At 40.8% G+C, this 23,869-nt stretch overlaps 1 protein-coding gene and 1 pseudogene across 1 annotated transcript in view; one reads left to right on the top strand and one right to left on the bottom strand.

Moving 5' to 3' along the window:
- The window catches only part of LOC134730254 (brahma-associated protein of 60 kDa-like), a 401,335-nt gene extending 383,125 nt beyond the window's left edge, over positions 1–18,210 (top strand). The window contains exon 4 of the mRNA XM_063603722.1: positions 16,489–18,210. The gene's annotated coding sequence lies outside the window, so the exon portion shown is untranslated. The remainder of the gene's footprint in view (positions 1–16,488) is intronic.
- A 2,949-nt stretch (positions 18,211–21,159) lies between these two features.
- LOC129397567 (small ribosomal subunit protein eS1-like) lies at positions 21,160–23,186 on the bottom strand (annotated as a pseudogene).
- Between the last annotated feature and the right edge of the window lie 683 nt (positions 23,187–23,869).

Raw genomic sequence — 23,869 nt, 5'->3', positions numbered from 1 at the left:
CTGTCACAGGCTGGAGTGCAGTGTCACAATCTCGGCTCACTGCAACCTCCGCCTCCCGGGTTCAACCAATTCTCCTGCCTCTCGAGTAGCTAGGATTACAGGGATGTGCCACTACGCCCATCTAATTTTGTATTTTTAGTAGAGACAGGGTTTCTGTCTTCATAGATTTGCGTGTTCTGGACATTTCATATAAATGAAATCTTAGAATATGTGACCTTTTGTGACTGGTTTCTTCCACTTAGCTTAATATTCTCATAGTTCATCCGTGTTGTAGCACGTGTTAGTACTTCATTCCTTTTGATGACTGAATAATATTCCATTGCATAGTCAAACCATGTTCTATTTCTCCACTCATCAGTAGACAAGCATTTGTGTTGTTTTCACTTTGGCGCTATTATGAATAATGCTGCTATGAGCATTTGTGCACAAGTTTTTGGACAGACATATATTTTCATTTCTTTCATAAACGGGAGTGGAAGTGCTAGGTCACAGAACTCTGTGTTTAAGCTTTTGAAGAAGTGCCAGACTGTGTAAGAAAGAAAGCCTTTCCTCACCCTGTGAGACTGAGCTCCCTCTCTCCATTTGTACATTCTCTTTAAACCCTTTGCTTCTCTTTAGAGCAATTCACGTTGACCTGGGTCACCATCAACTTAAGGCTCATAACTTCCCTAGATCCTCAGGGTCCACACTAAACGTGATGAAATATGATGCAAACCACATATTTACTTTTGCATTTTGTAGTAACCACATTTTAAAAAGTAAAACAAAAGAAGTGAAGGTAATTGGAATAACATCACAGATTTAAACAAATCTATCCAAAATAGCAGGTCAACATGTATAAAATATTTTAACAATAACAAAATAGTTTGCTTTCTTTTTATATTAAGTCTTCACAATCTAATGTGTATTTGACACTTCTCGCACATTTCAGAATGATGGCAGCAGCCCATATGGGGGGCCCGCCCATGATGCCAATGATGAGCCCTCCTCCTCCTGGGATGATGCCAGTGGGACCTGCTCCTGGAATGAGGCCGCCCATAGGAGGCCACATGCCCATGATGCCTGGGTACCCAATGATGAGACCTCCTGCCCGTCTCATGATGGTGCCCAGTCAGCCCAGAATGACTCGACCAGACAGATAAGGATAGAGGGGAGGCCTCATTGCATCAGTGTGGTTTTGTTGTTGTTATTGTTGTGGTTTTTTTTTGTTTGTAATGTTTTGTTTTATTTTTGAGACAGAGTCTTCCTCTGTCGCCCAGGCTGGAGGGCAGTGGCATGATCTCAGCTCACTGAAACGTCCACCTCCCGGGTTCAAGCGATTCCCCTGCCTCAGCCTCCTGAGTAGTGTGGGACTACAGGCGTGTGCACCATGCCCGGCTAATTTTTTTTTATTTTAGTAGAAACGGGGTTTCACCATGTTGGCCAGGATGGTCTCAATCTCCTGACCTCATGACCCGCTCGCCTCAGCCTCTGAAAGTGCTGGGATTACAGGTGTGGGCCACTGCGCCTGGCCTATATGAATTTTATATTTACCTGCTCCCTTCACCAGGAGATCATGCTGCTGTGATATCGGGTTTTCTTAACAGCATAAGGAAGACTTGCCCCCTTGCCCTATCAAAGAGAATAGTTTTGGAGGGGAGAAGTGGGGCCAAAAAAGGCGCAGTTTTCATTTCTACTGGGAAATGTGAAAATAAAATTGCCAACTCCTTTAGTTAAAAACAAAAAAAAAAAAGAAAAGAAAACAAGATGTGGGGCTGCCATATGCAATACCGTGGATTCCACGGATCTTCTACTCTGGAGGCAAATATTATCTTTGCTGAAGCCAGACCAACCTGACACAAAGACCTTTTGGTTTTTTAATGTGACTGTGTTTTATTTTAGAATGTGTAATTCACTTTAGAAGGGCAAAGTACCTGTCTGGGGAAGACTATTTAATTTCCTGCATTTATTTAGAATGCTGGCTGATGTTATTACGAAGGGAAACAGCTCTAACAACTGAGTGCCCCCCACATAGACACAGCTCATGAGTTCAAGGGGCAAAGGAATTGAACAGCAGCCTCCTAATAGCCTGCCTTCTTTGTGATGCGGAAATAATTATCAGCATGTAAAAGACTATATATATATTCAACAATTCTGACCCCCTGCAAAATTCAAATCTACAACTGATTTGCTTCCTGGGCTCCTGAAAACAACTTTGTCAAAATTGTTCAGAAATATAATCAGCCAATCGTTGCCCCTTTGGGATGCAGGATAAAGCAAGTCAGCCATGACCAATGTGGAGTCGGCCGTGCACAATTACATGCAGACTTGCAGGACATCGAGTCCCTGCTATGGTCCCTCCCCAGTCAGGCCCCCATTGCCTGGGCTGCAGCCAGAAGCATTCAGGCACAAGTGCATTCAACAAATACTTATTTCATTGTATTGGGGGTTAGAGGGCTGTTGTTGATTAAGGTACATTAATGAATCCATGTCCTCCCTGTATCCAAGACTCTGTCATTTGTCTCTGTAGTTCCTCCCACTGAAGAATCGGAGTATATTTCTCCAGTCCCTAATGTTGGGTTTTGAATTGTGTCTAGCTTTGGCCACTGGAATATTAATCTGTATGACCAAAAACTTGGAAAGTGTGAATTCATTTGTGCTCGCTCACTCCTGCTATCACCATGAGAACAAGTCTAGGCCAGGCTGCTGCTTCCAGCAGAAGATAAGAGACACCAAGAGCAAAGTCGAGCTTCCCAGACATGCTCATGCTAGACTGACCAATCCTCAGCTGACCCATAGATCCATGAAAATAAACGATTGTTGTATTAAGCCACTGAGATTTGGAGTGACTTGTTATGCAGCATTTTGTGACAACAACTAACTGATACAAGGGTCACTGTCCTTTATCTCTGTAGATTTTAACCAATTTTTAATAGCTAGATGGAGATCTTCTATTTGCCTTTATTTATAATGAATATGACTGTAGAGCTAGTTTGGCCTGACACTACCAGTAACCTACCCAGAAATTCAGAAACACTTTCTTCTCCAACCCGCCCCAACCAACCTATTTTTTGTTTGTTTGTTTTTGGGTTCTCCCTCTTTGCCTAGGCTAGAGTACAAGTGGTACAGTCAGAGCCCACTGTAACCTCAAAATCCTGGGCTCAAGTGATCTTCCCCTTCAGCCTCCTATGTAGCTAAGACTACAGACATGTGCCACCATGCCTGGCTAATTTTTTTATTCTTTGCAGAGAGAGGGTCTCACTATATTGCCCAAGTTGGTTTCAAACTCCTGGCCTCAAGCAGTCCTCCTGCCTCACCCTTCCAATGTGCTAGGATTATAGGCATGAGCCACCACACCCAGCCTCTTCTTCTTTTTAAATAGAAACCTTATTTTATTCTGATAGTGGGTTGCTTTCTTTTTTTCTTTTTTTAAGAAAAAGTTGGCCCAGCCGTAGGGAATAAATTTTGACTGCTCTAAACAGGGTTGGCCAACTATAGACCAAGGGCCAAATCTGGCCCTCTGACTGTATAAGTTTTACTGGAATAAACCCAGGTCCATCGATTTATCCATTGTCTACATACGCTTTTAGGCTACGATGGCACCACTGCGTCACTACAACAGAGGTTATCTAGACCAAAAGTCTAAAATATTACCGTTTGCCTCTTTATGGAAAAAGTTTGCCATTCCCTAGTCTAAGGTTTAGATTCTGAGCTTATCATTTTAGCCTACCCCCACTTACCAGTGACTGGCTCAAAACAAGTCTGTGATTCCATTCTGACTGTTCTACTGAGGGAATTCCCCCTTCTTCTCATGCAGAGCTGATGAGGGTAAGTTGTATTAATAGGACATATGCTTAGGTTTTCTGAAAAATACTTTTATCTAGAAATGCATAGGAATATGCTGGTGCCTGAATGTACCATCTGGGGGCCTGGAGATTGATTCACCTGCCTCCAGAGCTAGTGCTCACACTTACTACTGAGAGGCCTGAGGAAACGCCTGCCTACCCACCACCAGAACCTGCATACGTCACCTGGAGAACTAGAGATCAGACTGCCACACACACCACCCAGGAGCCCAGTGGTGCACCTGCCCACCTGGCCCAGTGCTGCCACTGCCAGCAACCAAAGAAGCCACCTGGGGGCCCAGGGATTGGCCCACGCAGGCAGGCTATCATCAGTGCCCACAAACACTGCCCATGGTCCCTAGTATTGACACACCTGGTCCACCAGCACTACCACTGATGCTGAAGGACAAGACTTCCTGGCATCCCCATCCTCAGCAAAGCCTCAACACAGCCTCCAATAACAACTACAGTCTGGCCAAGTGTGGTGGCTCACGCCTGTAATCCCAGCACTTTGAGAGGCTGAGGCGGGTAGGTCACGAGGTCAGGAGTTCGAGAGCAGCCTGGCCAACATGGTGAAACCCCGTCCCTACTAAAAATACAAAAATTAGCTGCGCATGGTTGCACGTGCCTATAGTCCCAGCTCCTCAGGAGGCTGAGGCAGGAGAATTGCTTGAACCTGGGAGGCAGAGGTTGCAGTGAGCTGAGATTGTGCCACTGCACTCCAGCCTGGTGACAGAGCTAGACTCCATCTCAACAACCACAAAAAACATACTGCAGTCTAAGCCACGGAATGACTCACAGGCACCACTCATGCCAATTACAGCTGAAGGAATCATATGCAGACTATACCACTGTACCCACCCAGAATCAAAGCCAAAGTGTGATATCCAATGAACACTGTAGATACAGCTATAAGAAAAGGTCTTTCCCATATAAAAGCCAATCCATAAAATTGGAAGAAATGACTGTTATCTCAGAGGCACAGATAGTCACATAAGGATGCAAGAAATATGAAAAAGGAAACATAACATCTCCAAAGAAGCACAATAATTCTCCAGCAACAGATCCAATGAAAAGAAAATCTATGAAATGCCTGAAAAAAATTCAGAATAATGTTATTAAAGAAACTCAGGGAGATACAAGAGAACACAGATAATGAATACAAAAAAAAAAAAAAACAGGAAAACAATTCATGATCTGAATGACAAATTCAACAGAGATAGACAGCATAACAAAGAACCAAACACAAATCCTGGAAGACAATAAATCATTGAAATAAATACAAAAGATAATTGACAGCTTTAACAATAGACTAGATCAAGCAAAACAAAGAATTTCTGAACCTGAAGGCTAGTCTTTTAAAATAATCCAGTCAGACAAAAAGAAAGAAAAAAGAATGAAGCAAGGCTACATGACATATGGGACACATATGTGACCAAAAACTGAAATTCTGGGAGTTCTGGATGGAGATGAGATGGGTAAAGGCATAGAAAACCTATTTAATGAAATAATAACTGAAAACTTCCTGAATGCTTCCAAATGCAGGAAGCTCAAAGATTACCAAATAAATACAACTCAAAAAGGTCTTCTCCAAGGCACATTATGGTAAAATTGTCAAAAGACAAAGAGAAAATGCTAAAAACAGCAAGAGAAAGGCATCAAGTCACTTATAAGAGAATCTCCATCAGGCTAACGGGATTTCTCAGCAGAAACCTTACAGGCTAGGAGAAAAGGGGATGTATACTACAAGTAAAAAATAAAAATAAAAAAATGTAAGCCAAAAATACTATACCCAGCAAAGCTATCCTTCACAAATGAAGGAGGCTGGCACAGTGGCTCACATCTGAAATTCCAGAGACTCAGAAGGCTGAGGCAGGAGGACCATTTGATCCCAGGAGTTCAAGGCTGCAGTGAGCTATGATCATGCCAGTGTACTCCAGCCTAGGTGACAGAGTGAGACTCCATTGCTAAAAAAAAAAATAGTAATAATAAAAGAGAAAAAAGGATTTCCCAGATAAGCAAAAGACTGTTTGTTTGTGTCTTGTTTGTTGTGGTCTTACAAGAAATGTTTAAGGGAGTCCTACATTGGGAAGCAAAAGAACAATATCTACCATCATGAAAATACATGAAAGTATAAAACTCACTGGTAGTTCAGACACACAAAGAAGAAAGGATTCAAACACCACCACTAAAGAAAACCACCAAACTGCAACCATAAATAATGAGAGAAAAAAGGAACAAAGGTGTATTAGCCTGTTTTCACACTGCTGATAAAGACATACGTGACTGAGACTGGGCAATTTACAAAAGAAAGAGGTTTAATGGACTTACACTTCCACATAGCTGAGGAAGCCTAAGAATCATGTTGGAAGGCAAGAAGAAGCAAGTCATGTCTCACATGGATGGCAGCAATCAAAGATAGAGCTTCTGCAGAGAAACTACGCTTTTCAAAACCATCAGACCTTGTGAGATGTATTCACTATCATGAGAACAGCATGGGAAAGAACTGCCCCCATGACTCAGTTACTTCCCACCAGGTCCCTCCCACAACATGTGGGAATTCAAGATGAGACTTGGGTGGGGACACAACCAAACCATATCATTCTGCCCCTGGCCCTTCCCAAATCTCATATCCTCAGATTTCAAAACGAATCATGCCTTCCCAACAGTCCCCCAAAGTCTTAACTAAGTTCAGCATTAACTCAAAAGTCCACAGTCCAAAGTCTAATGTGAGACAAGGCAAATCCCTTCTGCCTATGAGCATGTAAAATCAAAAATAAGTTAGTTACTTCCTAGATACAATGGGGGTATAGGCATTGGGTAAACACAGTCATTCCAAATGGCAGAAAATTGCCAAAGCAAAGGGGCTACAGTACCCATGCAAGCCCAAAATCCAGTGGGGCAGTCAAATCTCAAAGCTCCAAAATGATCTCCTTTGACTCCACGTCTCACATGCAGGTCATGCTGATGTAAGAGGTGGGCTCCCATGGCCTTGGGAGAAAAAAGGCCACAGCTTCACTCCTGTGGCTTTGAATGGTTTAAACCCCCTCTTGGCTCCTCTCACGGGTTGGCATTGAGTGTCTGCAGCTTTTCCAGTAACACAGTGCAAGCTGTCAGTCAATCCACCATTCTGGGGTCTGGAGGATGGTGGCCCTCTTCTCACAGCTCCACTAGGTGGCGCTGCAGTAAGGACTCTATGTGGGGGCTCCGACCCCACATTTCCCTTCTGCACTGCCCTAGTAGAGGTTCTCCATGAGTGCCCTGCCCCTGTAGCCAACTCCTAACTGGATATCTAGGCATTTCCATTACACCTTCTGCAATCTAGGCAGCAGTTCCCAAACCTCAATTTTTGACTTCTGTGCACCCACAGGTTCAACACTATGTGGAAGCTGCTAAGGCTTGGGGCTTGAACCCTCTGAAGCAACAGCCCACGTTGTACCTTGGCTCCTTTTAGCTGCAGCTGGAGTAACTAGGACTCAGGCACCCTAGGCTGCTCACAACAGGGGTCCCTGGGTCCAGCCCAAAAAACCATCTTTCCTTCCTAGGCCTCTGGACCTTTGATAAGAGGAGCTGCCAAGAAGACCTGTGACATGCCCTGGAGACATTCTCCCCATTGTCTTGGGGATTCACATTTGACTCCTTGTTACTTAAACAAACTTCTGCATCCAGATCAAATTTTCCTTGAGAAAATGGGATTTTCTTTTCTATTGCATTGTCAGGCTGCAGATTTTCCAAACTTTCATGCTCTGCTTCCCTTATAAAACTGAAGGCCTTTAACAGCACCCAAGTCATCTCTTGAATGCTTTGCTGCTTAGAAATTTCTTCTATCAGATACCCTAAATCTCAAGTTCAAATACCCTATCAGATACGCTAAATCTCTCAAGTTCAAAATTCCACAAATCTCTACAGCAGGGGCAAAATGCCACCAGTCTCTTTGCTAAAACATAACAGGAGTCACCTTTGTGCCAGTTCCTGACAAGTTCCTCGTTTCCATCTGAGACAACCTCATCCTAGACTTTATTGTCCATATAACCATCAGCATTTTGGGCAAGTCTCTAGGAAACCTCTTCCAAATTTTCCCACATTTTCCTGTCTCCTTCTGAGCCCTCCAAACTGTTCCAACCTCTGCCTGTTTCCCAGTTCCAAAGTCACTTCCACATATTCAGGTATCTTTTAGCAACACCCCACTTCTGGTACTAATTTACTGTATTAGTCCATTTTCACACAGCTGATAAAGACACATTCAAGACTGGGAAATTTACAAAAGAAAGAGGTTTAATGGACTTACAGTTCTACATTGCTGGGGAGGCTTCAAAATCATTGCAGAAGTCAAGGAGAGGCAAGTCACATCTTACAGGGATGGCAGCAGGCAAAGAGAGAGCTTGAGGAGGGAAACTCCACCTTTTAAAACCATCAGATCTCATGAGACTTATTCACTATTAAAAGAATAGCATGGGAAATACCTGCCTCCATGATTCAACTACTTCCCACTGGGTCCCTCCCACAACACATGGGAATTCAAGATGAGATCTGAGTGGGGACACAGCCAAACCATACCAAAAGGATATAAAAAATAACCAGAAAACAATGAACAAAATAACTGGAATAAGTCCTCACCTATCAATAATAACTTCAAATATGGGTTAAATTACCTACCTAAAGATAGAGACAGGCTTAATGGATAAAAAATGACCCAACAACGTCTACAAGAAACTCACTTCACTTGTAAAGACACACACAGACGGAAAGTGAAGGGATGGAAAAAGATATACCACACAAACAGAAATCAAAAATAATCAGGAGTAGCTAAACTTACATCAGATAAAACAGACTTTAAGCAAAAAACTGTAAAAAGGATAAAGAAGGTCATTATATGCTAATAAAGGGATCAATTCAGCAAAAAAGTATAACAATTCCAAATATGCATGCAACCAACACAAGCATATCCAGAGACATATAGCAAATATTATTAAATCTACATGGAGAGAGAGAGTCCAATACAATGATAGTTGAGAAATTCAATATCCTACTGTCAGCATTGGACAGTTCATCTAGACATAAAATCAACAAAGAAACATTAGATTTAAGCTGCACTTTAGACCAAATGGACCTAACAGATATTTTCAGAATATTTCATCCAGCAGCAGCAGAATACACAATCATCTCATCAACACATGGAACATTCTCCAGGATAGACCATATGTTAGGACACAGAACAAGGCTCAATAAAATTTTAAAAATTAAAATCATATCAAGTATCTTCTCAGACCACAATGGAATAAAACTTGAAATCAATAAGAAGAAGAAATTTGGAAACTGTACAAATACATGGACATTAAACATGCTATTGAATAATCATTGGGTCAATGAAGAAATTAAGATGGACATCAAAAAATTTTTTTTAAACAGAAAATGGAAACACATCATGCAAAACCTATGGGATACAGCAAAAGCAGTACTAGGAGGAAAGTTTATAGCAATAAATGCCTACACCAAAAAAGTAGAAAGATTTTAAATAAACAACCTAACGATGCACCTCAAGGAACTCGAAAAGCAAGAACAAATCAAACACACAATTAGTAGAAAGAAAAAATATAAATAAAATAGCAGAATCAAATGCAACAGAGACAAAAAAGAAATGCAAAGAATCAACAAGATAAAAGTTGGTTTTTTGAAAAGTTAAACAAAATTGATAAACCACTAGTGAGGCTAACCAAAAAAAAAGAGACCCAAATAAATACAATCAGAAATGAAAAAGGAGACTTTACAACTGTTACCAAAGAAATAAAAAGGATCATTAGAGGCTACTATGAACAACCATATGCTAACAAATTGGAAAACCTAGAGGAAAGGGATAAATTCCCAGACATACACAGCCTACCAAGATTCAACTAGGAAGAAACAGAAAACCTGAACTGACCCAAAATGAATAGCAGATTTGAATCAGTAACAAAAAGTCTCCCAAAGGAGAAAAGCCCTAGACTAGGCTTTTATGCTGATTTCTACCCAATTTATAAAGAAAAACAAACACCAATTCTTCTCAAACTATTCCCAAAAATTGAAGAGGAAGGAATTCTTCCTAACTCATTGTATAAGGCCAGCATTACCCTGATATCCAATCAAGACAAGGACACAACAAAAGCAGAAAACTACAGGCCAGTATTCCTGATGAACATAGATGGTAAAATTCTCAGCATAATAATACCAAGCCAAATCTAATGATGAATGAAAAAGATAATATACCATGATCAAGTGGGATTTATCCCAGGAATGCAAAGATGGCTCAACATACACAAATCAATACATGTGATACATCACATCAACAAGATGAAAGGCAAAAACTATCTGATCATCTCAGAAGATGCAGAAAAATCACTCAGTAAAACTTACCATTCCTTCATGATGAAAACTCTCAACAAATTATGCATAGAAGGAACACTTCAACCTAAGAAAAGGCATATATGACAAATCTACAGTTAACATCCTACTCACTGGGAAAAATTGAAAAGCCTTTCCTCTAAGAACTGGAACAAGAGAAGGATGCCCACTTTCACCACTCTTATTCAACACAGTATGGGACATCCAAGCCAGAGTGATCAGACAAGATAAAGAAATAAAAGGCATCCAAATGGACAAAAGGAAGTCAAATTGTCTCACTTTGCAAATGACATAATCTTATACCTGTAAACAGAAAAACCTAAAGACTCTAACAAAAAACTCTTAAAATAAATTAGGCTGGGCATGGTAGCTCATGCCTGTAATCCCAGCACTTTGGGAGGACAAGGTGGACGGATCAGCTGAGGTTGGGAGTTTGAGTCCAGCCTGGCCAACATGGTGAAACCCTGTCTCTACCAAAAATACAATTAGCCAGGCATGGTGGTAGGTGCCTGTAATCCCAGCTACTTGGGAGGCTGAAGCAGGAGAATCGCTTGAACCCGAGAGGTGGAGGTTGCAGTAAGCCAAGATTGCACCACTGCACTCCAGCCTGGAAAACAGAGTGAGACTCTCTCAAAAAATAAAAAATAAAAAACATTTTTAAAAACGGATTTATAATTCAGTAAAGCTTCAGGACACAAAATCAACATACAAAAATCAGTAATGTTTCTATATACCAGTAACAATCTAGCTAAAATAGAAATCAAGGAAGAAATTCTATTTACAATAGCTACAAAAATAAAATACCTAGGAATAAACTTAACCAAGGATGAGAAAAAAAAAAAAAAACCAAAAAACCTCTACAATGAAAACCACAAAACACTGATAAAATAAATTGAGAAGGACACAAACAAATGGAAAGGCATCTTATGCTCGTGGGTTGGAATAACTAATACTGTTAAAATGACCATACTACCCAAAGCAATCTAGAGATTCACTATAATCCCTATCAATTATATTCTTCACAGAAACAGGGGGAAAAAACCTGAAATTCATATGGAACCACGGAAGACCCCAAATAGCCAGAGCAATACTGAGCAAAAAGAACAAAGCTAGAAGCCTCACACTACCTGATTTAAAAATATACTGCAAAGAGGCTGAGCGAGGTGGCTCAAGCCTATATCCCAGCACTTTGGGAGGCCAAGGCGGGTGGATCACAAGGTCAGGAGATCGAGACCATCCTGGCTAACACGGTGAAACCCCGTCTCTACTAAAAAACAAAAAACAAAAAATTAGCCAGGCGTGGTGGTGGGCATCTGTAGTCCCAGCAGCTACTCAGGAGGCTGAGGCAGGAGAATGGCATGAACCCGGGAGGAAGAGCTTGTAGTGAGCAGAGATCATGCCACTGCACTCCAGCCTCGGCAACAGAGCAAGACTCCATCTCAAAAAGAAAAAAAAAACATATATATATGTGTGTGTGTGTGTATATATGTGTATATATGTATACATATACGTATATATAAGTATATAAACACGTATATATGTATATATGTATATATACACGTATATATGTATATACGTGTATATATACACGTATATATGTATATATACACGTATATATGTATATGTGTGTATATATACACGTATATATGTATATGTGTGTATATATACACGTATATATGTATATGTGTATATATACACGTATGTATGTATATGTGTATATATACACGTATGTATGTATGTGTATATATACACGTATGTATGTGTATATATACACATATATACATATATATGTATATATACACGTACATATGTATATACGTGTATATATGTATATATACGTGTATATGTATATGTGTGTGTATGTATATACATATATATGTATATATATGTATATATGTATATACATATGTATATACATATATATACATATACATATATATATATATATACTGCAAAGCTACAGTAACCAAAACAGCGTGTATTGGTATTAAAACAGACACAAAAACAAAGGAAAAAGACTAAAGAATGCAGAAATGAATCCACATATTTACAGCTAATTGATTTTCAAGAAAGTTGTCAAGAACATACATTGAATAAAGGACACCTTCTTCATTAAATGGTGCCAGGAAAACTAGATATCCAAACACAGAAGAATAAAACTAGACCCATATCTCTCATCACTTACAAAAATAAACTCAAAATCAATTAAAGACTTAAATGTAACAGCCACAACTATAAAACTACTAGAAGTAAACACAGGAGAAACGCTTGAGAACAAAGATTGTATGGCTAACACTTAAAAAGTACAAGCAACAAAAACAGACAAATGGTATTATATTAAACTAAATACCTTCCGCATATCAACGAAAACAATCAACAGAGTGAAAAGACAACACCCCTTCCTTACACCATACACAAAAATTAACTCAAGATGGCCTACAGACTTAAATGTAAAACCCATAACTATAAAAACGCTGAAGACAACCTAGGCAATACCATCCGGTACATAGTGATGGGCAAAGAGTTCATGGTGAAGTTGCCAAACGCAATTGCCACAAAAGCAAAAATTGACAAATGGGATCTAATTACATGAAAGAGCTTCTGCACAGCTAAAGGAACTATCAAAAAATAAACAGACATTTCTCAAAAGAAAATATACAAATCACCAAGTTTATGAAAAAATATTCAACATCACTAATCATCACGGAAATGCAAATCAAAACCACAATGAGATATCATCTCACACTTGTTAGAATGGGTATTAAAAAGACAAAGCACAACAAACGCTGTCAAGCATGTGAAGAAAATTATTGTATATTGTTGGTGGGAATGTAAATTAGTACAGCCATTATGAAAAAAAGTACAGAGATTTCTCAAAAAACTAAGAACAGATCTATCATATGATCCAGCAATCCCACTCCTGGGTATATATCCAAAAAAAGATATCAGCGTATCAACGGGATATCTGTACCCCCATATTTACTGCAGCACTATTTACAATAGCCAAGATATGGAATCAATCTAAGTGTCAATCAATGGATGAATGGATAAAGAAAATGGGAATATACGCACAATAGAATAGTATTCAGCCATAAAAAAGAATGAAATCCTGTCATTTTCAGCTAAATGGATGGAACTAAAAGTCATAATGTCAGGTGAACTAGGCCATGCACAGAAAGAAAACTATTGCGTGTTCTCACTTATATGAGCAGCTTATGCTCCTGGAAATCAAAGCGGGGCCATATTTCAGGTCAGTAGGGTCAGGGATAGAGACCACAGTTATGGACTTGTGTGCCCTGGAGGTATATAAAATTGATATCATGGAAATAAAGAGTAGAATGATAGTTACCAGAGGCTGGAAATAGGAGGGGTTTGAAAAGAGGTTGATTAATGGGTATAAAAATATATAACAGAAGGAATGAGATCTAGTGTTTATTATCACAGAAAGTGACTACAACAATTTATTGTATATTTCTTTTTTTCAATTTCAATAGTTTTTAGGGAACAGGTGGTATTTTGTTAAATGAATAAGTTCCTTAGTGGTGATCTCTGAAATTTTGGCATACCCATCAGCAAAGCAGTTTACCCAATGTATAGTCTTTTATCTCTCACCTCCTTCCACCTTCCCCCTGAGCCCCCAAAGTCCACTGTTTCATTCTTGTGCCTTCGCATCATCATAGCTTAGCTCCCACTTACGAGTGAGAACACGCAATGTTTGGTTTTCCATTCCTGAGTTACTTCATTTAGAATAATGGTCTCCAACTCCATCCAGGTTGCTATGAATGCTATTATTTTATTCCTTTTTAAGGCTAAGTAGTATTTTATGGTATACATATATATAACACATTTTCTTTCTCCATTAATTGATTGATGGGCATTTGGGCTGGACCTACAGTTTTGCAACTGTGAATTCTGCTGCTGTAATCATGTGTGCAAAAGTATCTTTTTCATATAATGATTTCTTTTCCTCTGGGTAGATACCTAACAGTGGGATTGCTAGATCAAACGGTAGAGGTACTTCTAGTTCTTTAAGGAATCTCCATACTGCTTTCCATAGTGGTGGTACTAGCTTACATTCCCACCATCAGTGTAAAAGCGTTGTCTTTCACCACATCCATGCCAACATTAATTTTTGTTTTTTTGTTTTGTTTTGTTTTGTTTTGTTTTTGAGATGGAGTCTCGCTCTGTCACCCAGGCTGGAGTACAGTGGTGCCATATCAGCTCACTGCAATCTCTGCCTCCCGGGTTCAAGCAATTCTCCTGCCTCAGCCTCCTGAGTAGCTGGGATTACAGGCAACTGTCACCATGCCCAGCTAATTTTTGTATTTTCAGTAGAGACTGGGTTTCACCATGTTGGTCACCTGGTCTCAAACTCCTGACCTCATGATCCGCCCACCTTGGCCTCCCAAAGTGCTAGGATTACAGGCGTGAGCCACCGTGCCTGGCCCTCTTTTTGTTTATTTTACAAGTGGTATTGCATTGTGGTTTTGATTTGCATTTCCCTGGTAATTAGTGATGTTGACCATTTTTTCATATGTTTGTTGGCCATTTGTATATCTTCTTTTGAGAATTGTCTATTCATGTCCTTGGCACACTTTTTGATGAGATTATTTTTTCCTTGCTGATTAGAGTTCCCTGTAGATTCTGGACATTAGTCCTTTGTCAGATGCAGTTTGTGAAAATTTTCTCCCACTCTGTGGGTGATCTGTTTACTCTGCTGATTATTCCCTATGCTGTGTAGGAGGCCTTTAGTTTAATTAAGTCCCATCTATTTATCTTTGTTTCTGTTGCATTTGCTTTTGGGTTCTTGGTCATAAACTCTTTGCCTAAGCCAATGTGTAGAAGCATTTTCCAATGTTATCTTCTAGAATTTTTATGGTTTCAGACCTTAGATTTAAGTCTTTGATCCATCTTGTGTTGATTTTTGTATAAGGTGAGAGATAAGGATACAGTTTTATTCTTCTACATGTGGCTTGCCAATTATCCCAGCACTATTTGTTGTATAGGGTGTACTTTTCTTACTTTGTTTTTGTTTACTTTGTCAAAGATCAGTTGGCTGTTAAGTATTTGGCTTTATTTCTAGCTTCTCTACTCTGTCCCATTGGTCATGTGACTATTTTTATACCAGCACCATGCTGTTTTGGTGACTATAGCCTTGTAATATAGTTTGAAGTTGGATAATGTGATGCCTCTAGATTGGTTCTTTTTGTTTAGTTTTGCTTTGGCTTTGCAGACTCTTTTTTAGTTCCAAATGAATTTTGGCATTTTTTTTTCTAATTCTATAAAGAATGATGATGGTACATTGATAGGAATTGCATTGAATTTGTAGACTGCTTTTGGCAGTATGGTCATTTTCACAATATTGAGTATACCCATCCATGAGCATGGAATGTGTTTCCATTTGTTTTTGTCATCTATGATTTCTTTCAACAGGGTTTTGTAGTTTTCCTTGTAGGGGTCTTTCACCTCCTTGGTTAGTTATATTCGTATTTTATTTTTACAGCTATCATAAAAGGGTTTGATTTGATTCTCAGCCTGGTAGATGTTGGTGTATAGCACTGCTACTGATTTGTGTACATAGATTTTGTATCCTGATAAATAGATTTATTGTGTATTTCTAAATAGCAATAAGATTTGAAATATTCCCAACACAAAGAAATGATCAATGTATGAGGTGATTAATATCCTAAAGACCCTGATTTGATCATTACACATTGCATGCATGTACCAGAATCTCACATGGACTCCATAAATTTGTGCAATTATTCTCTATCAAAAACTTTTTTTAAGAAACATGCAGGAATACACTGTACCTCTTCCTTGCTGTGTCTGGATATTGTCACATGAGGACTTGACATGCCGATTGTGGCAGTCTCTGTGACCAAGAGCAGAAGACAATAGCAGTATAGAAACCTCAAATGAAAAACCTTACATTTCAAGCCACTAATTTAGCCAACATTGGCATCAGCTATCTCTGGTCTTAGTATATGAGGTGATAAGCCCCCACTGTTCAAGTTGGATGGCCATCAATTGCTGCAGAATAGAAGTTAATGAGGCTTCCTCCTCCTGGATCCCCTACTAGACCCTGACATGCCCATTCAGTCACAGGCAGAAAGGGAAGTACAGGGTAAGGAGACCTGGCTGACTGTGTCAGACGCAGATCTTACCTGTCCTGCTTAGAACACTCAAAGCTCAATTGCTTAAACAAGAAAGGAAAAAGACAATAAGGAGTATAGCACTCCCCAGATGCAACTTAATCTAACACTCTATACTTTTAATTTTCTAGACATACATAGAAATCAGACCACTACTTCTGCAGAACATTTTACTGGTAAAAAGAACAGCCCACATGAGGGAAAACTGATTTGGTGGAAAGACAACAAAAACAAAACATGGGAAATCGGTAAGGTGATAACATGGGGGAGAGGTTCTGCTTGTGTTTCACCCGGAGAAAATCAGCTTCCTGTTTGGATACCCACTAGACATTTGAAATTCTACAATGAACTCATCAGGGATGCAAATGAAAGTGCCTGTGCCGAGACAGAAAACCCGCAATCGAGCATCATCGACTCGCAGGATGAACAAAATGGTGATATCAGAAGAACAGATGAAGTTACAATCCACCAAGGAAACGGCACATGTGGAGAGCCAGGGAGAGGAAGAGAAAGAAAAAGAGACAGAGATCAGAGAGAGACACAGAAAGTGAGACTGGGGAGAGAGAGAGTGTAACAGAGAGAGAGAGAGAGACCATAAGAGAAGGGAGACAAAGAGATAAAAGCTGCGAGTGAGCAGGTGAGGAGAAAGACTGAAAACTATGAGAAACAGCAACTAAGACACAAAGGAGGTGGGAGACTGCCCGGGTGCCGCAGCACCCACACCGTCCTCTTGCCCCCGTCACTTGGGTTAAAACCACCGGAAATTCCACTATTGCAAATTTTGTATTAATCCTTGTATATTTGTTCTTTCTATTTTTAGTCTACAGGTGTATCCAGCAGCTCCAGAGAGAAAGCGACCAGCGAGAAGGGGCCATGATGATGGTGGTGGTTTTGTCAAAACGAAAAGGGGGATATGCAGGGAAAAGAAAGAGAGATCAGACTGTTACTGTGTCTACATAGAAAGGGAAGACATAAGAGACTCCATTTGGAAAAAGACCTGTACTTTAAACAATAGCTTTGCTGAGATGTTGTTAATCTGTAGCTTTGCCCAAGCCACTTTGCCCCAACCACTTTGACCCAATCTGGAGCTCACAAAAACATGTGTTGTATGAAATCAAGGTTTAAGGCATGTAGGGCTGTGCAGGACGTGCCTTGTTAACCAAATGTTTGCAAGCAGTATACTTGGTAAAAGCCATCACCATTCTCTTGTCTCAATAAACCAGGGGCACAATGCACTGTGGAAAGCCGCAGGGACCTCTGCCCTTGAAAGCTGGGTATTGTTCAAAGTTTCTCCCCATGTGATAGTCTGAAATATGGCCTTGTGGGATGAGAAAGACCTGACGGTCCCCCAGCCCGACACCCATAAAAGGTCTGTGCTGAGGTGGATTAGTCAAAGAGGAAAGACTCTTGCAGTTGAGATAGAGGAAGGCCACTGTCTCCTGCCTGCCCCTGGGAACTGAATGTCTCGGTATAAAACACGATTGTACATTTGTTCAATTCTGAGATGGGAGAAAAACCGCCCTATGGTGGGAGGAGAGACATGTTACAGCAATACTGCCTTGTTATTCTTTACTCCACTGAGATGTTTGGGTGGAAAGAAACATAAATCTGGCTTACATGCACGTTCAGTCATAGTACCTTCCCTTGAACTTCATCATGACATAGATTCTATTGCTCACATGTTTGTTGCTGACCTTCTTCTTATTATCACCCTGCCCTCCTACTACATTCCTTTTTGCTGAAATAATAAAGATAGTATTCAATAAAAACTGAGGGAACTCAGAGACCGGTGCCAATGCAGGTCCTTGGTATGCTAAGCGCCGGTACCCTGGGCCCACTGTTGTTTCTCTATACTTTGTTCCTGTGTCTGATTTCTTTTCTGTCTCTCATCCCACCTGACTAGAAATACCCACAGGTGTGGAGGGGCAGGCCACCCCTTCAGTATGAGATTACAGGCATGAATAACCCCACCTGGCCACCTAACTCACTCTTGAGAGGCCAGAAGTGATGCTGGAACTTTCTTCCTCTGTGGGTTAAAAAGGGAAAATTAGGGAGAACACAAGGCATGAGAGATGCAGCGATGGATATGTCTATATGGAGCTTCTGTCTGTATTCAGTAGAAAATGCATTTCTAGGCACCAGGTTTAAGAGCGAAAACCTGGAGTCTTGTCTGTTAGCATTCTCCTTCCCCACAAACCAGGGAGGGTATACATTTGCTCCAGCACACCCAGATGTAGGAAATGTCACATTCCTATTTCTGTAACTTCAGTTAAATCTGCTCTGAGTCCCTGGATGCCTGGCAAGTGGAGAATTCAATCTTGTCGTTACCAGCATTTCTTTCCCTTCTCCATGGGCTTATGTAAGAATTCTGGGCTTACACACTGTTGGAAAGCCAGGTAGGAACTACATCCTCCGAACTCTCCATTCTTCCAGCTGCTCATGATCCATCAACCGTCTTTGGGCCATCTGCTATAGCAAGACCCTCCTCACAGCATCATTCCACTGACCCACAGGCTCAGCCCCAGGGACCCTCACTAGAACAGGTCTCCACTATGCACAGGAACTCATAAAAACCTTCTCTTCATCTTGGCTTCCTCTGATATCCAGCCACTCCCCTACTTCTCATCTTAAACATAGATGGCAGCTCCTTCCCATCGTTCCAAACCTGGGGGATTGTCCAGCCAAATTCTCTTCAGACACCAAAGCTTCACCCGCTCTCTTCAGGGAGGTGATGCAAGGGCATCTGAGATCTTTGGAAGCCCAATTCTGGCCTCTCTTTGGGGTGGGCTGAGAGTGGGAACTAGACTCTCTTTTCCAAATGCCATGTTTATCTTGTTCATCATTATATTATCTCCAATGCCTGGCACAAAGTAGGCACTACAGACTGACACATAGTAGGTGCTATTAGTGTCTGTATAATGGGACTCTTGAGGTTGAAGCTATTAGCAGAAACCTGCCATGCAAAAGGATGGAAAACCAACAACCAAAAAAAAAAAAAAAAAAAAAAATGAAAACAATCGTGGCTTTGAGCTCTAAACACACTAGGCACCAGCCCAAGTTGGGGCAATTTTAATGCAACAGCCATTTTGCCTCCAAACAAACTGGCACTGGAAACCTCCCTCTGCCTCTTAAAGAGAACCAGTTTCCCTTTCCCTAAGTGGGCAGCATTTCTCCCCGGTGGCAGTACCCAGCCCACTGCCACTAGCAAAGGACTGCAGCCAGGAGCCAAGAGCTTGACAGTTTAAAGAATAGATTTTATAGGGAAAAACAAAGTAACATCCACATAAATCTGGAACTACCACCACTTTCCAGAGGCCGAATCCCGTTTATAAATTCTCTTGCGTGTCAAGCACCTTGCAGTCAGCTCAACTACACACTTTCCGGATTCGTTGCAGAGAAGAGTGAAGGTTATTTGCAAAATAAAGGAACCAGGGCTCAGAATTCCCAGAGCAATCCATGACAGAGGAGGTGAGTAGAAAAGGGAAGGGTGAAGTCAAAGGAGAGAAGTCAATGAGTTGGCCAACACCAAGCAAGGATCATGGGACCCTCTCCACGGCCCCACATCTCAAATGAAGTCAACAAAACCCAACAATGCTTGGTATAAGTGTTGTATGCTCCTGGAAATGAAAGCAGGGGCCACATTTCAGGTCAGTAGGGTCAGGGGTAGAGGCAGCAGTCATGGACTTGTGGGCCCTGGAGGATGGGATGATTCTGAGACATTGAATCCCTACACTGATCTCAGTAGAAATCTCAGGTAGGGCTTCAACATTCGTGGACAAAGGACTCTGTGGGCCTGAGAGCAATAGCCTTGGTGCATGTCCCAGCTCCATCAATCCCAACTGGGGCTTTGAACAAGTTACTTATTTTTTTAACTAACGTTATTTTAATTGACAAATCATAATTGTACCCATGTGTGTGATGTTTTGATATGTGTATGCAATGTGGGATGATTAGATCAAACTAATGAACACGTCCATCCCCTAATTTACTGACAATTTTCATGATGCAACATTTGAAATGTACCCACTTAGTTATTTTGAAAGATACATTATTATTGACTATAGTCACGCTGCTGTGCTATAGATTTCAAAACATATAATCCAGCAACCCAACTTCTGGATATAGACCAAAAAAAAATCAAAATCAATATGTCGAAGGGATCCCTACATTTCTATGTTCACTGCAGCTCTATTCACAGTACCCAAGATATAGAATCAACTTGAGTGTCCATCAGTGGATGAAAGGATAAAGAAAATGTACTATATACACACAACGGAATACTATTAACCCTTAAAAAAGAAAGAAATCCTGTCATTTTCAACAACATAGATGAACTTGAAAGACATTGTGTTAAGTGAAATAAGCCAGGCACAGAAAGACAAATACTGCATGATTTTATTATATGTGGAATCTAAAGAAGTTGAACTCACAGAAATAGAAAGTAGGACAGTGGTTATCAGGGGCTGGGGTGAAGGAAAGGGAGGGGATAGGAGACACTGGTCAAAGGGTACAAAGTTTCCAAAGGAAGAATAAGTTTTGAACAAGCTAAACTCCTCTGAAAGCTCAGTTCCTCATCTGTAGAGCAGGGATACATCATTAACCTTCTAAGGATGTTGCTGTGAGAGTAAGAGATGATGTTCAGCACAACACCTAACGCACAGTCAGGTCTCCTTAAGCTTGAAACTGCATCGCCATGACCTCTACATCACAGGACAGAAAGGCTCACAGCCAGTGTCTCAGTTCCCAATGAAAAGTGGATCCCAGACCAGGCTGAACAGCAAGATCCCTAGGGGACACCCCACCCTACTGAGTCAGAATCACCAGAGGTAGAGCCCGGGTATGTATGTATGTATGTATGTATGTGTGTGTGTGTGTGTGTGTGTATGTATAAGAGACAGGGTCTTGCTCTGCAGTCCAGGCTGGAGTGCAATGTCACAATCATAGTTCATTGCAGCCTCAAATTACTCCTGGTCTCAATCCACCCTCCCATCTCAGCCTTCAGAGTAGCTGAGACTACAGGCGCATGCCACCAAGCCCGGATACTTTTTTTTTTCTTCTTCCTTTTGGAGAGAGTCTCACTCTGTTGCCCAGGCTGGAGTGCAATGGTGCAATCTTGGCCCACTGCAACCTCTGTCTCCCAGGTTCAAGTGATTCTCGTGCCTCAGCCTCCTGAGTAGCTAGGATTACAGGCATGTACCACCACACCAAGCTAATTTTGCTCTTTCATTGTTGTTTCTTGTGTGTTTTTCACAAATAGGACTTCTTATTTGCTACTGTTTTAAGTCTGAACTTTAAACAGATTCTTGGACTGGTGGTTCATATCCATCAGCTCATTCAACTTTAGCATGTGTCTCGTCCCTAGTGGGTTTTCCAGAACTACTACCTTCACCACGAAGCTCCATGTCTTTCAAACCCAGGGTTCTCCAGCATTTTTACTTTTCTAATGAAGACATCATGGAGAGGATAGATTGGCAAGCCTCTTCTACATCTTTTCCAATGTTGTCTGGAATCAATTTATTGACCACTTCTTTCAAGTCATTTGTCTGCACCTCTCAGGTCATGATTTCCATCATCTTCTTCTGGATTTGGCAGACTGTTGGTGCTGAGCATAAGAGGTCTTCAGTATCTGATTGTTGTGTTTTTTGGTAAAACCAACACAAAACAGATGAAAGAAGTAACCATCGGTAGTCTTGACATCAACATGAGTTTCAATCATTGTTGAACATTTTTCAACCATGGAACATATTTTGTCACAGGTAAGACCCACGCCATAGAAGACAGTCAGGCAGTTTTTGCCCTGAACATCTTCAGTAATCAGCTTGAATTTTCTAAATGCAACTTTATCATTCTGCAAATCAGCCAGACTCACTTCAAACACAAGACCCTTGAGACCATCAGATGCAATTTGGGTTCCTTGGGTCCTGGTGACCAAGTCTTTCCAATATTTCTTATATTGAACATAGCAGGTACTTTCACATCATACTGATCTTTCTTAGAAAATGGATCAACTGTTTTCTCCTTAACTCCCTTTTTGCCACCTTTCATAAGGCTCTTGTTCTTAACAACCGCCATGGTGCTGCTCAGAGTACCAAAAGGCTAAATTTTATATTTTTGGTAGAGATGGTGTTTCACCATGTTGGCCAAGCTGGTCTTGAACTCCTGATGTCAGGTGATCTGCCCGCCTCAGCCTCCCAAAGTGCTGGGATTACAGGTGTGAGCCACTGCACCCAGCTGATATCTATTTTTTCTTTTTTTGTAGAGACAGGGTCTTGCCATATTGCCAAGGCTGGCCTGGAACTCCTGGCCTCAAGCAATCCTCCCACCACAGCCTCCCAAAGGACTGGGATTTCAGATGTGAGCCACCATGCCCAGCCTGGAATCTATTTTTAAAGCCAATCAAGTGTTAAATAAAATTGCAACTTGGGCTGTTTTCTCTTTGCATTTTTTACATTTCAATGGTTTTTAATATATTCACAGATATACACAAACATTACCAGTCAATTTTAGAACATTTCATGACCTCAAAAAGAAACCTCATACCCTTTAGCTAACACCCCCTATCCTCCCATGCCCCTATCAGCCCTAAGCAACCAGTAATCGACTTCCTATTTCTATAGATTTCCATCTGAATGAAATCATGTAGAATGTGATCTTTCATCTGTTTTGAAGGTTCATCCACGCTGTAGCGTATGTAATTTCCTCCTTTTTGTGATCAAATAATATTCCACCATGTGGGTAGACAACAATCGGTGTATCTCTTCATCTGGTGATGGGCATTTGGATAAATTCCCTCTTTGGGTTATTAGCAGTGATGTTACTGTAATTATTTATGTACAAATTTTTGTGTGGACCTGTGCTTTCATTTTTGAATATGAAAATATGGCACATCTCCAAGGAAGACATATAAGTGGCCAATAAGCACATGAAAAGATGCTCAATGAAATTCATCATCAGGGAAACAGAAATCAAAACCACAATGCGATACGACGTCATACCCATAAGCATGGCTAGAATAAAAGATAGAGAAAATTGGCCTGGTGCGATGGCGAATGCCTGTAATCTCAGCACTTTGGGAGACCGAGGCAGGTGGATCACCTGAGGCCAGGAGTTTGAGACCAGCCGGGCCAACATGGTGAAAGCCTGTCTCTCCTAAAAAAATACAAAAATTAGCCAGGCATGGTGGCAGGTGCCTATAATCCCAGCTACTCGGGAGGCTGAGGCAGAAGAGTAACTTGAATCTGGGAGACAGAGGTTGCAGTGAGCTGAGATTGTGCCACTGCACTCCAGCCTGAGCGACAGAGCAAGACTTTGTCTCAAAAAAAAAAAATACAGAAAATAACAAGTGTTGGTGAGGATACAGAAACTAGAACCTTCATACACTGCTGGTAGGAATTAAAATATTGTAGCCACTGTGAGAAACACTTCAACAACTTCCCAAACAATTCTACATAGATTTACCAAATGACCCAGCAATTGTACTCCTAGGTATAGGCCCAACTTGGGCTCTTTTAA

The sequence above is a fragment of the Pan paniscus genome, chromosome 3, assembly GCF_029289425.2.
Source record: "Pan paniscus chromosome 3, NHGRI_mPanPan1-v2.0_pri, whole genome shotgun sequence".
Lineage (NCBI taxonomy): Eukaryota > Metazoa > Chordata > Mammalia > Primates > Hominidae > Pan > Pan paniscus.
This window is presented reverse-complemented; position numbering and strand designations above follow the sequence as displayed.